The sequence below is a fragment of the Carassius auratus genome, chromosome 10 (genome assembly GCF_003368295.1).
Source record: "Carassius auratus strain Wakin chromosome 10, ASM336829v1, whole genome shotgun sequence".
Lineage (NCBI taxonomy): Eukaryota > Metazoa > Chordata > Actinopteri > Cypriniformes > Cyprinidae > Carassius > Carassius auratus.
In genome coordinates, this window is record NC_039252.1 from 10,431,796 (window position 1) to 10,441,034 (window position 9,239).

The following is a 9,239-nucleotide window of genomic DNA, read 5'->3' on the forward strand; positions in this document are numbered from 1 at the left end:
GATTTAGTAAAGAGTAAGCCAGGAACAGTGTATTGAATTGAGTACTTTGCACATCAAGGATGTAGTAAGAAGAGTAAGGTTAGAGAATTTCCAGCTGTAAAAAGCAAATACTGGTCTAGATCACCTTTTCAGATGCACTCAATGGGCATTTAAGCAGAAAGTTGCAGTAGTTCAGTTTTCATTTTGAGATCCATTCAGTAGAGCTGGATCAATGAAGGGGAAGGGGAGTTCAGTCGTTTAGATCACGCTTTATGTAATCGGTTGACATCTAGTTTGATCAAACAAAGAGGCATGTAGAGAATCTTTCTGAGATTGCAGATGTGGGGACAGAAGAGTGGAATATGGGGGAAGCAATACTGGATGAACATTCAAAGTGACCTAGTGAAAACTGAGAAAAGAAAAAAAGGACCAAACACTCAACCCAGTGAATTAAACTCAACCCAGAGTCTTTTCAGATGACTTGGTAAGAGTTATTAACCAGGTAACTTATACACCAGATAGCAAATAAATCCAGAAGTATTAGTAAAAAGTCATATGGTTTTGGAAACAGTGTCCAATCTTGCTTTTGAAGCACCAGTATATTGCATATTTGAGCTCCAATCCTTTGAAACAAACCTAAACCATTTAATCAAGGTCTTCAGGAATGCTAGAAACGAGGCAGGTCTGTTGGGACAGGTTAGAGATACACTCTGCAGGACTTTGGCCCTCCAGAAGCTGGATTAAACACCACAGCAATGTGTTATGGCAAGGAGAGTGGTTTTATTTGATTTGTGAAATGTTTGTAACTTGATTTTGATATGGGCCAACTAGGTTTCATTTCTTTGATTGTTGGTTGTTCTAAAGCTTTAGCTTTGAAAGGGACTAAGCAAGACTTCCTGGTAGTTTCAAACATCAGAGAGCTTCAATTTGTCTTCTTAAAGTCTGAAAAGGCAGCTCTAATAGATAAGGGAGTCTGAGAGCAAAAGCGCAGTAAGGCAGAAGATCAGAAAAGATCTCCTGGAGGAGAGAGAAAGGGATGGGTGCCAAGAAACTATTTAGAGCTAAGTGAAGATAATCTCATCTGAGATGGTCTCAAATCGGGTCAGAGTTGTTATGGTGGTACCAGGTTCTTACCTGTCTGAAGCAGTACAAGTATCCCCAAGTTTTAAAACATGCAGGAAATTCAGATATATTTTTCTTTCCCTTTCCCTTCATTTACCATTTTTCCAAGTCACAGCATGTCATTGTTAATATTTTCTTAGTATGCGATGGGAGTAATTTGAGTGGCTCTGTCATATGCCAGCCTAGAGTTTAACTTCCAGAGTTTCTAGTACATTTTAGTTTCTGGTCAGCTCGATTGGCACTGTTTACAAGGCAAAACTCCATGATGTCCCTGCAGTCTAAAGAGAAATATCAAGACAAATCCCCAAAGCCTTTACATTACAGGACTACTCTGCTAAACTATAATTTGCAAACATACTCTTGCCAGAGCTTTTTTTTTTCCTATACTGTTTGCAGCTTTGGAGTTGTCTTTGATTTTGTGTTAGCACAGCTTAGCAGAATTTTGCTTCCACTATCTCCATCCACCCCCTGCTGAAAATATGACTACTTTTAAAGCGAACTCTGCATCCAGAGTGTTTGGAGTTTATCGAGATGTACTTGAAACAGTGTTTTTGCAGCTTACAATTAAACACTCTATGTGTGTTGATGCTGAGGCTGGAAAAAAAACAGTTTGTGTAGAGTTAGTAACTCCTGCATGCAGAGACGGATGATTTTGTGACTGATAAATCTTTGAGCCAAGCTTAGAAGCTTTTTGCTTCAGGCTTAGACAGTTTATTATAATATTCTGGTTCAATGAGAGGTAGGCTTTTATGTTGTTAATGTATTATTGTTATGTCAGTACAGCCAATCCTCTCTCCAGGCCGTTATAATACTTTGCTCACTATGGCAGACAGGAATAGAGGCATTTTTGGATTATTACTGTCAGTGAGAATGGTACAGACTTTGCCATCACCTCAGTTTACCTCATACTTTGAGCCCTATATAATGTTGTTATCAGTAACTGAAACAAGACTGGTTGGTTTTGAAGGTGGCATATTTTGTTGTATCAGCATGTTTGGATAAGCCATTTCTAAAATACTTAAGATTTAGTAGCTAAATTCTTAGGTTTTAATTAATTATAGAGCTATTGTAAATATATATATATATATATATATCTCCCTGTAATATATGGGTATGCACTGCAGTTGTGAATGCAAATTTGACTTTTAAAGTACTAATTTATATTGTAGTAATCTACAAGAATATGATTCATAAGATGCAATCCATAAATACTGAATTAGTTCTTAACATAATTAATATAGTGGTTAGTCGAATTTTAAATCATAAGCAACAGTTAGTTAGTCTGTTGTCTAACTGTTAAGTACATAAAAACGTTGCAGTGCTAGTTTGAAGGATACTGCAAAGCAGTCATTGCTGCATATTAAATATAAACACTATTAAAGAACAGATGCATGCGGTGATATTGAATTATAAAAGCATTGATTTGATTTAAGTGACATATTGTGCTGTCAAATGACTTTGAAGTGGCCTTAATGCATATGCAAGCAAAGAAAACAAAGCAGTGAATGTCTTTGGAGTGTCATTCATGCATGTTAAATATTTAAAAATAAATGTTTTGGAAATTATATCTAGTCTGATTATAGATGATTGTTTTCTTGCATCAGCTGAACTGGTGTCTTTTCAATTACGTTTTGAGTGCTAAATCAGGTCAGATCAGAAGCAGGTTACCCAATGCAATATTGGCAAAAGGTTTTTATTTTTTTATTTTTTTGGCCATCTACAAAGAAGAGTAGGTTTGTGTCTATATTATGCTACTGAGAAAATAGAATTATGTTTAACTTATACTGACACCTAGTGGTGTGGATGTCACATTGCGTAAACGTTTTTTAGATACCAATACTACTGTAGAAGTGCATGATTCAACAATTAGCTATAATTAATTTTTTTCATGAGGAGGAAATGATTCAGTCGCTGTCGTGCTTTTCAACAGAGTTGTCTGAAAGGAGGTCAACCTAGGCTAAATTTTGGCATAAATCCTATAACTGGACATATGCCTACTCAGAGATCACACAGAAAACAGATTAGCAGAATGATCCCCCTGGATGAATGTCTGTGTGGTAAATTCATTCGACTTATCTTACAGGTTCTGCCGATGCCTGTGACAGTTTTGAAACAATGTCTCAACTTTTCCACGCAGAATTTGTTTAGATATCACTAGTTTTTCTGTAACCTTAATCTTTTTGTTTGCATGACAGTTCCTGTAATCCCTGTTTTAGAACATTACACTTCCCAGATTGAGAAAGATTGATCAAATGACTGGGAAAACAAGATTTTCAGAGCAACGACATTACAAATAACTGCAACAGTATATGATCTGATCTGATAAAACTTCCTTCTAGGAGCGGAACAAAAGATTTAGAGAGAAGATTAAGGAGGTGCGTATGGAACAGGGATCGGGTAATGGAAATGACAAGACTGTTTCGGCGCCGCTGGGCATGTCAGATGCTGTTTTGGCTTTTAACTGACAAAGTGCAAGGTGGGCAAAGGCAGATCTGATGGTGGAATGATGTGATGTTAAAAACTGCAACTCCACTGATTACTAATTTTGATAGATTTTCTGTCAGTCTTTCTGTCGGAACACATTATTTGAGTCCAAATGGTTGCAGAGAGTAGAATCACAGACAACAGAAAAGCTTCCTTCAGACAATCATCTGCAGAAGTACACTCAAAAAATGAAATCTGGGTGTTGTTCGATAAAAATAAATAGAGCATTTTGAAACAAATAAAATTAATCAGTTTAAGGGATGTACACAATTATTTTAAATCAGTCTGAACTAAATCCATACAACCTTAAAAGAGCTCAATTCATTTGTGTCGAAACAACAAAAAATAATGATTCAAGTCAAACTATTACTTTTGCGCATGCGCTGATGACAGGAAATCCACGTGACCTCGCCAGTTATCGCGGGCGCCATTATGTGGTGGAGTCCAGTCTATGGTGGAATGCTGTAGAATTGGTAAGTTCAAAAATCCTTTATTTTCTTTGTCTGCATTGTGCTGATAGAGAGTAAAACTATTTAAATCAGTCAGAATTCAACATTAAGCGGATATTTGACAGCTTATTGGATTATTTGAATTACTCTATTAGTCACATGTTCATACTCGATAAAAACATAGTAAATCGATATAAACGCCTGCATGTATGTACATAATTTAACATTAATGCGGTATTTGCTTAGTTCTAATTCCTGTTGCAAGCGTTATTTTACTAGATTGTTTCAGTTAACGTACTCGGGCTTCTGTTGTTGAGCGTACTGTTAAGTGATGCTTCTGTACAAGTAAAGACGAGAAGACTGCGAATTAATGTAAAAACGAATTAACAAACAATGATGTCAATACAATTATATGCTTGATGTTAATCAACAAGCAGCCAGGCGGCGTGGAATACAGTATAGAGCACATGCGTACTAGGCATGTGTCATTTGACTATGATCGCACAGGATTAGGGTGCACGCGTTGTAATACGTTGTATTGTTGTTACAGTTGCTGTAATTGAATGAGAATGATTTAAAGACAATTTGATATTTGTTTGTATGAAATATAATGATCGAAACTTCCCTTCCGGGCAGCATTTACATTTTATATTGATTTCAGTTATAATGCATATTGCATGGGAAAATCAGCCTCGGTTTCGTCGGTAGAGCAGGATCGCCCGTTTTCTTCAGAATTGTTTTGTGTTTGTATATATTATAGTTTTACTGTTGCTGAGCATGTAATAGGTGAAACATCTGTACAGGTAAATACAAGTACACTGCAAATTTATGTAAACATCGTTTTATTTTACAGGTTTTTACAAGAGCTCATTAAATAGCAATCCTATACTTGGGTTATAGTCTACTTTTTCACATGGTAAGTTGTATTAAGTATGTTCTTAAATTGGTTTAGAAAAATGTCTCATTATTACTGTAATAAAATAAAGGAAAGTTTAAAGTGTTTTATTAGTGTGTGCTTGGAAATACCTAATGTTTTCATAACCAACATACGAATGGATAATGTAATTTTCTGATTTCATACAATTTGATAGTTATTTTACTATATTGTTTCAGTTATGAAATTAGCCATTTCATTCAGGTGACTGCTGCTGAGCAATCTGTAGGAGATTTCTCTGTTCAGGTAAAGATGAGAACACTGCAAATTTATGTAAAAATGATTTTTATATTTTTATTTTTATTTTACAGGTTTACAAGAGCAATAAACAGCATCCCATGCTTGGGTTTTAGTAAACTTTTTCATGTGGTAAGCTGTATTAGTGATGTTCTTAAAGGGTTAGTTCAGCCAAAAATGAAAATGATGTCATTAATTACTTACCCTCATGTCATCCCAAATCCGGAAGACTTTCGTTCATCTTTGGAACACAAATGAAGATCTTTTTGATGATTTCTGAAAGATTTCTGTCCTTTCATGAACAGCGACACAACTGAGACTTGTGTTTTAATAAGTTCGATGTTCGAAAGTATGATGAACAGATTTAATTTAGGTTTTTACTTGCATATAAACATTGATCAGCAAACATCAACGGAAGGTCAACTGAACCTGATTGATGCCCAAAAACAGAAGCTCAGACGTGCTGCGTAACGAGAATGAACCTCATCGGTTCTCGCATGTCAAACAAACATGCTCATGCTTCCGTTCACCACAACTGATGAGTTGATGAATGTTTATATGTGAATAAATTGCAAATCTAAATCTGTTCATAATATAAAGCGAGTCTTCAGAGAAATGTGACTTAACCGCTCAATTTATATGGATTCGTTTTATGATCTCTTTATGTACTTTTTGAAGTATCAAAGTCTCAGTTGCATAGCTGTTTATGGAGGGACAGAAAACTTTCAGAATTCATTAAAAAAAAAATTATTTGTGATCCAAAGATGAACGAATGTCTTCGAGCATGACACGAGGGTGAGTAATTAATGATAGAATTTTTATTATTAGTTGAACTTTCATATAGATTGCATGTCCTGTTATACTTGGTTATCGATATGATATTGTCAAATAATCAATGTTTTTGTGTTTTTTTTTTTTTTTTTACAGAACAACAGCGTAGACATGGAAAGAGAATGCATTCTCAAAAAGCACTGTGTGTATACTTAAAGGAGGACCATCTACAGCTGTTCAAGGAGTACAATGTAAGCAACTGCTTTTCTCTTCTTCACTTTTATGTTTACATTAAAATCTAACCGTACCATTCTCTACTTATGGTTCGGCACGCACTTGAACCGCGGTCCACCTCTAATGACGATGCGAGTGCCGTATGCTGCTCTAACGTCTAGTCATGAACGCTGTTGCTATCTTTGTGTAAACAAAACTCATTTAAGCCTTGCTAACTTAAACATTCAAGAGCAAGACGCAAAAGATGATTTGTGAGTGTGCTCATCCAAAGCGCCCACATGTTTTTTTTTTTTTCAGAAAACGTGCAAATACTGAGTTCTCTTTCAAGTCTTGTGCTTCAGAGGCCAAATTCGTACAAAAATTATATCAACATGACCGTCTTGGTGAGTATCCTAGCAAACATAGTCTGTTATGTCTTAAGTGAAGTTTATTAAAAGAGAAAGACATTGTATGTGTAACAGTATGTACTGGATCGTCAAAAAAACTATTCTCACTGCCTGTGTTTTTAATGTTAAATCACACAAGAAATGACAAAGAAATTACTAACTAATCTTGACTGAATAGCTGATGTTACTTCAATAATGATTAATCTTTAATTTATTCAGTAAAGATAATATGCAGTGTTTTATATTTGATTATCCATTTTCTGTACCTAAGGAGAAGTAGGGCCTAATGGTTAGAGAGTCGGACTCCCAATCGAAGGGTTGTGAGTTCTAGTCTCGGGCCGGCAGGAATTGTAGGTGGGGGGTATGCATGTACAGTTCTCTCTCCACCTTCAATACCATGAATTAGGTGCCCTTGAGCAAGGCATCGAACCCCCAACTGCTCCCCGGGCGCCGCAGCATAAATGGCTGCCCACTGCTCCGGGTGTGTGCTCACAGTGTGTATGTGTGTGTGTTCACTGCTCTGTGTGTGTGCATTTCGGATGGGTTAAATGCAGAGCTCAAATTCTGAGTATGGGTCACCATACTTGGCTGTATGTCACTTCACTTTTCACTTTCACTAAAAAAAAACTACTGTTAGATATCTGAAAAAAACTGAAAAGCACTGTTTATTTTATTTGAATCTTTGATCTATTGTATTTATTTGTAATGTTGCTTGTAGTTTGATTATTTGTTCTTATTAATTGTTCTTATTAATTTTTATTTTACAGTAGTCCAATTTTACCACATTTTATTTGTCTTGCCCAGGATTGCGACTGGATGAATGCTAAAGAAGCCATAGAGCAGATGGTAATGGGGATCTACATCGTCCAATCCATAGACGCCAACCAGGAGATAAACCTGTGGACGTTGGTATCCTGATTGAAGGGACCGAGGTTCTCTGCTCTTTGAAGAACGTGTAGCAGTGGCCATGCTGTTTGGACTTACTTACGCCTTGAACCTCAGCTACCCACAAGAACTCAAGGCTACATTTGAGGTCATCCAGAAAGTGTTCTTTATCTTGGATGGACAAAAACTTTCACTAAAGGTACCAGCCCTTAAGAACAAGATGTTGGAGTAAGTTACCTTACGTGTGTATTCTCAAAAGACTAAATCTTGACTCTAGCTGTGCATATACATTGAAATATAATGTTGTTCATCTTGGATGATATTTTTTTGTATTTTTTTACCTGAAAATTTGCCTTGAAATAAGAATAAAGAGAAACTTTTGACATTCACTTTGAGAACATTTTATTTGTGCAGTAAATTACATTTTGATAGACATGTCAACAATTAAACATTTGTTTGATGTAAATAAAGTTGTACAATTAACTTAACGATAGTAGTTGACACAATATTTCTGGTTTTCTAAATTAAGTGATTAAGATGAATTGGCTCAACAAGATTAAATAGTTTATAGATAAATACGATAATATGATTCAAATGAAAATGATTTGATCTTGTTGGTTCAAAATGAATTTTGCTCTTGGGTTCCATTTGCCTAAATTAAGTTGAGACAACACCATTCAAATGTGTGGAAATAGGTGTCATAATTATATTAAGTTAGACCAACGATTTATTTTTTTGAGTGTAGCATACTTGCTCATTCGTTTGTTGCAAATTAGTCCTGCCACCTCTGGCATTTGTTGAAATACAATTCCGCTGTAATAGCACTGGATTATATACTGTCTGGGAACATACTGTATATGCTTTTCATAAATGCCAACTCAATTGAGTTCTGTACTGAAAGACGGGGCAGGGGAAGAAAATTGTGAGTGTCATGAGAGGTAAAGTCAGAAATCTGCTGATTTTGTGCATTCAAAAGAGGATTTGCGAATAATCCAACAAAATACATAAAAGGAAAGAACTATTATAGTGAACAGTGCCGTGTCTGTCAAAAAAGTTAGAAAATTGTGGTTGTTACTGTGTGGAATTATCGAAAAGAAGGAGGTGGATGGTAGGAGACATCTGAGGGGGAAAATGAAAAAGGCTAAAGACAGAACGAGTGGGAGAAGATGATGTTTCTGGGCATGTGACTCCTCGGACTGTCCCGTGCACTGTCCTATTGTCTTTCTTCACGGTTTTCGGCTGTCTGTTTTTATAGGCCTCAGAGACAAGCGCATGGACACATCAGGCTATTTTGAGGGGGAAGCTGGTTTTGTGATTCCAATGACGTCGAGAACACTGCCCTCCTAGTTTAGGCCGATCCCATCTGATGAGCCTCCAGCACTCTCTCTGGGTCCACACTGAACTCTCTGGCCCTGCTCCATTCGTGGACAATTCCCTACTGCTCTGAAATACAGCATAGATATTGCAGAGTCTGCTGTTATGCATGACTGGGTGTGTATTTGTGTGCAGATGTGCGTGAGGGGAGAGAAAGTGATGGAGAGAGAAAAGGCAAAACTTGAGGAACTTACTTATCTTTCCTATATTTATTTCTATATTTCTATAATATATGTAGTTTCTATATTTATTTCTATATTTATTATTTTTATTATGAATATTTCAAAATTATTTTTACAAATTATGATAAATTATACATAATTTGAATCTGATAATATTGCATATATTATAAATAACTACATATTTACTATTACTTTGCTGTAA

At 35.9% G+C, this 9,239-nt stretch overlaps 1 long non-coding RNA gene across 1 annotated transcript; it reads left to right on the forward strand.

The window, feature by feature from the left end:
- The first annotated feature begins 4,002 nt into the window (after positions 1-4,002).
- Positions 4,003-8,220, forward strand: LOC113109807 (uncharacterized). Its single transcript, XR_003293018.1, has 6 exons — positions 4,003-4,058; positions 4,888-4,950; positions 5,280-5,337; positions 6,133-6,227; positions 6,508-6,593; positions 7,401-8,220. It is a non-coding gene; the product is annotated as an uncharacterized LOC113109807 (long non-coding RNA).
- The last annotated feature ends 1,019 nt before the right edge of the window (positions 8,221-9,239 follow it).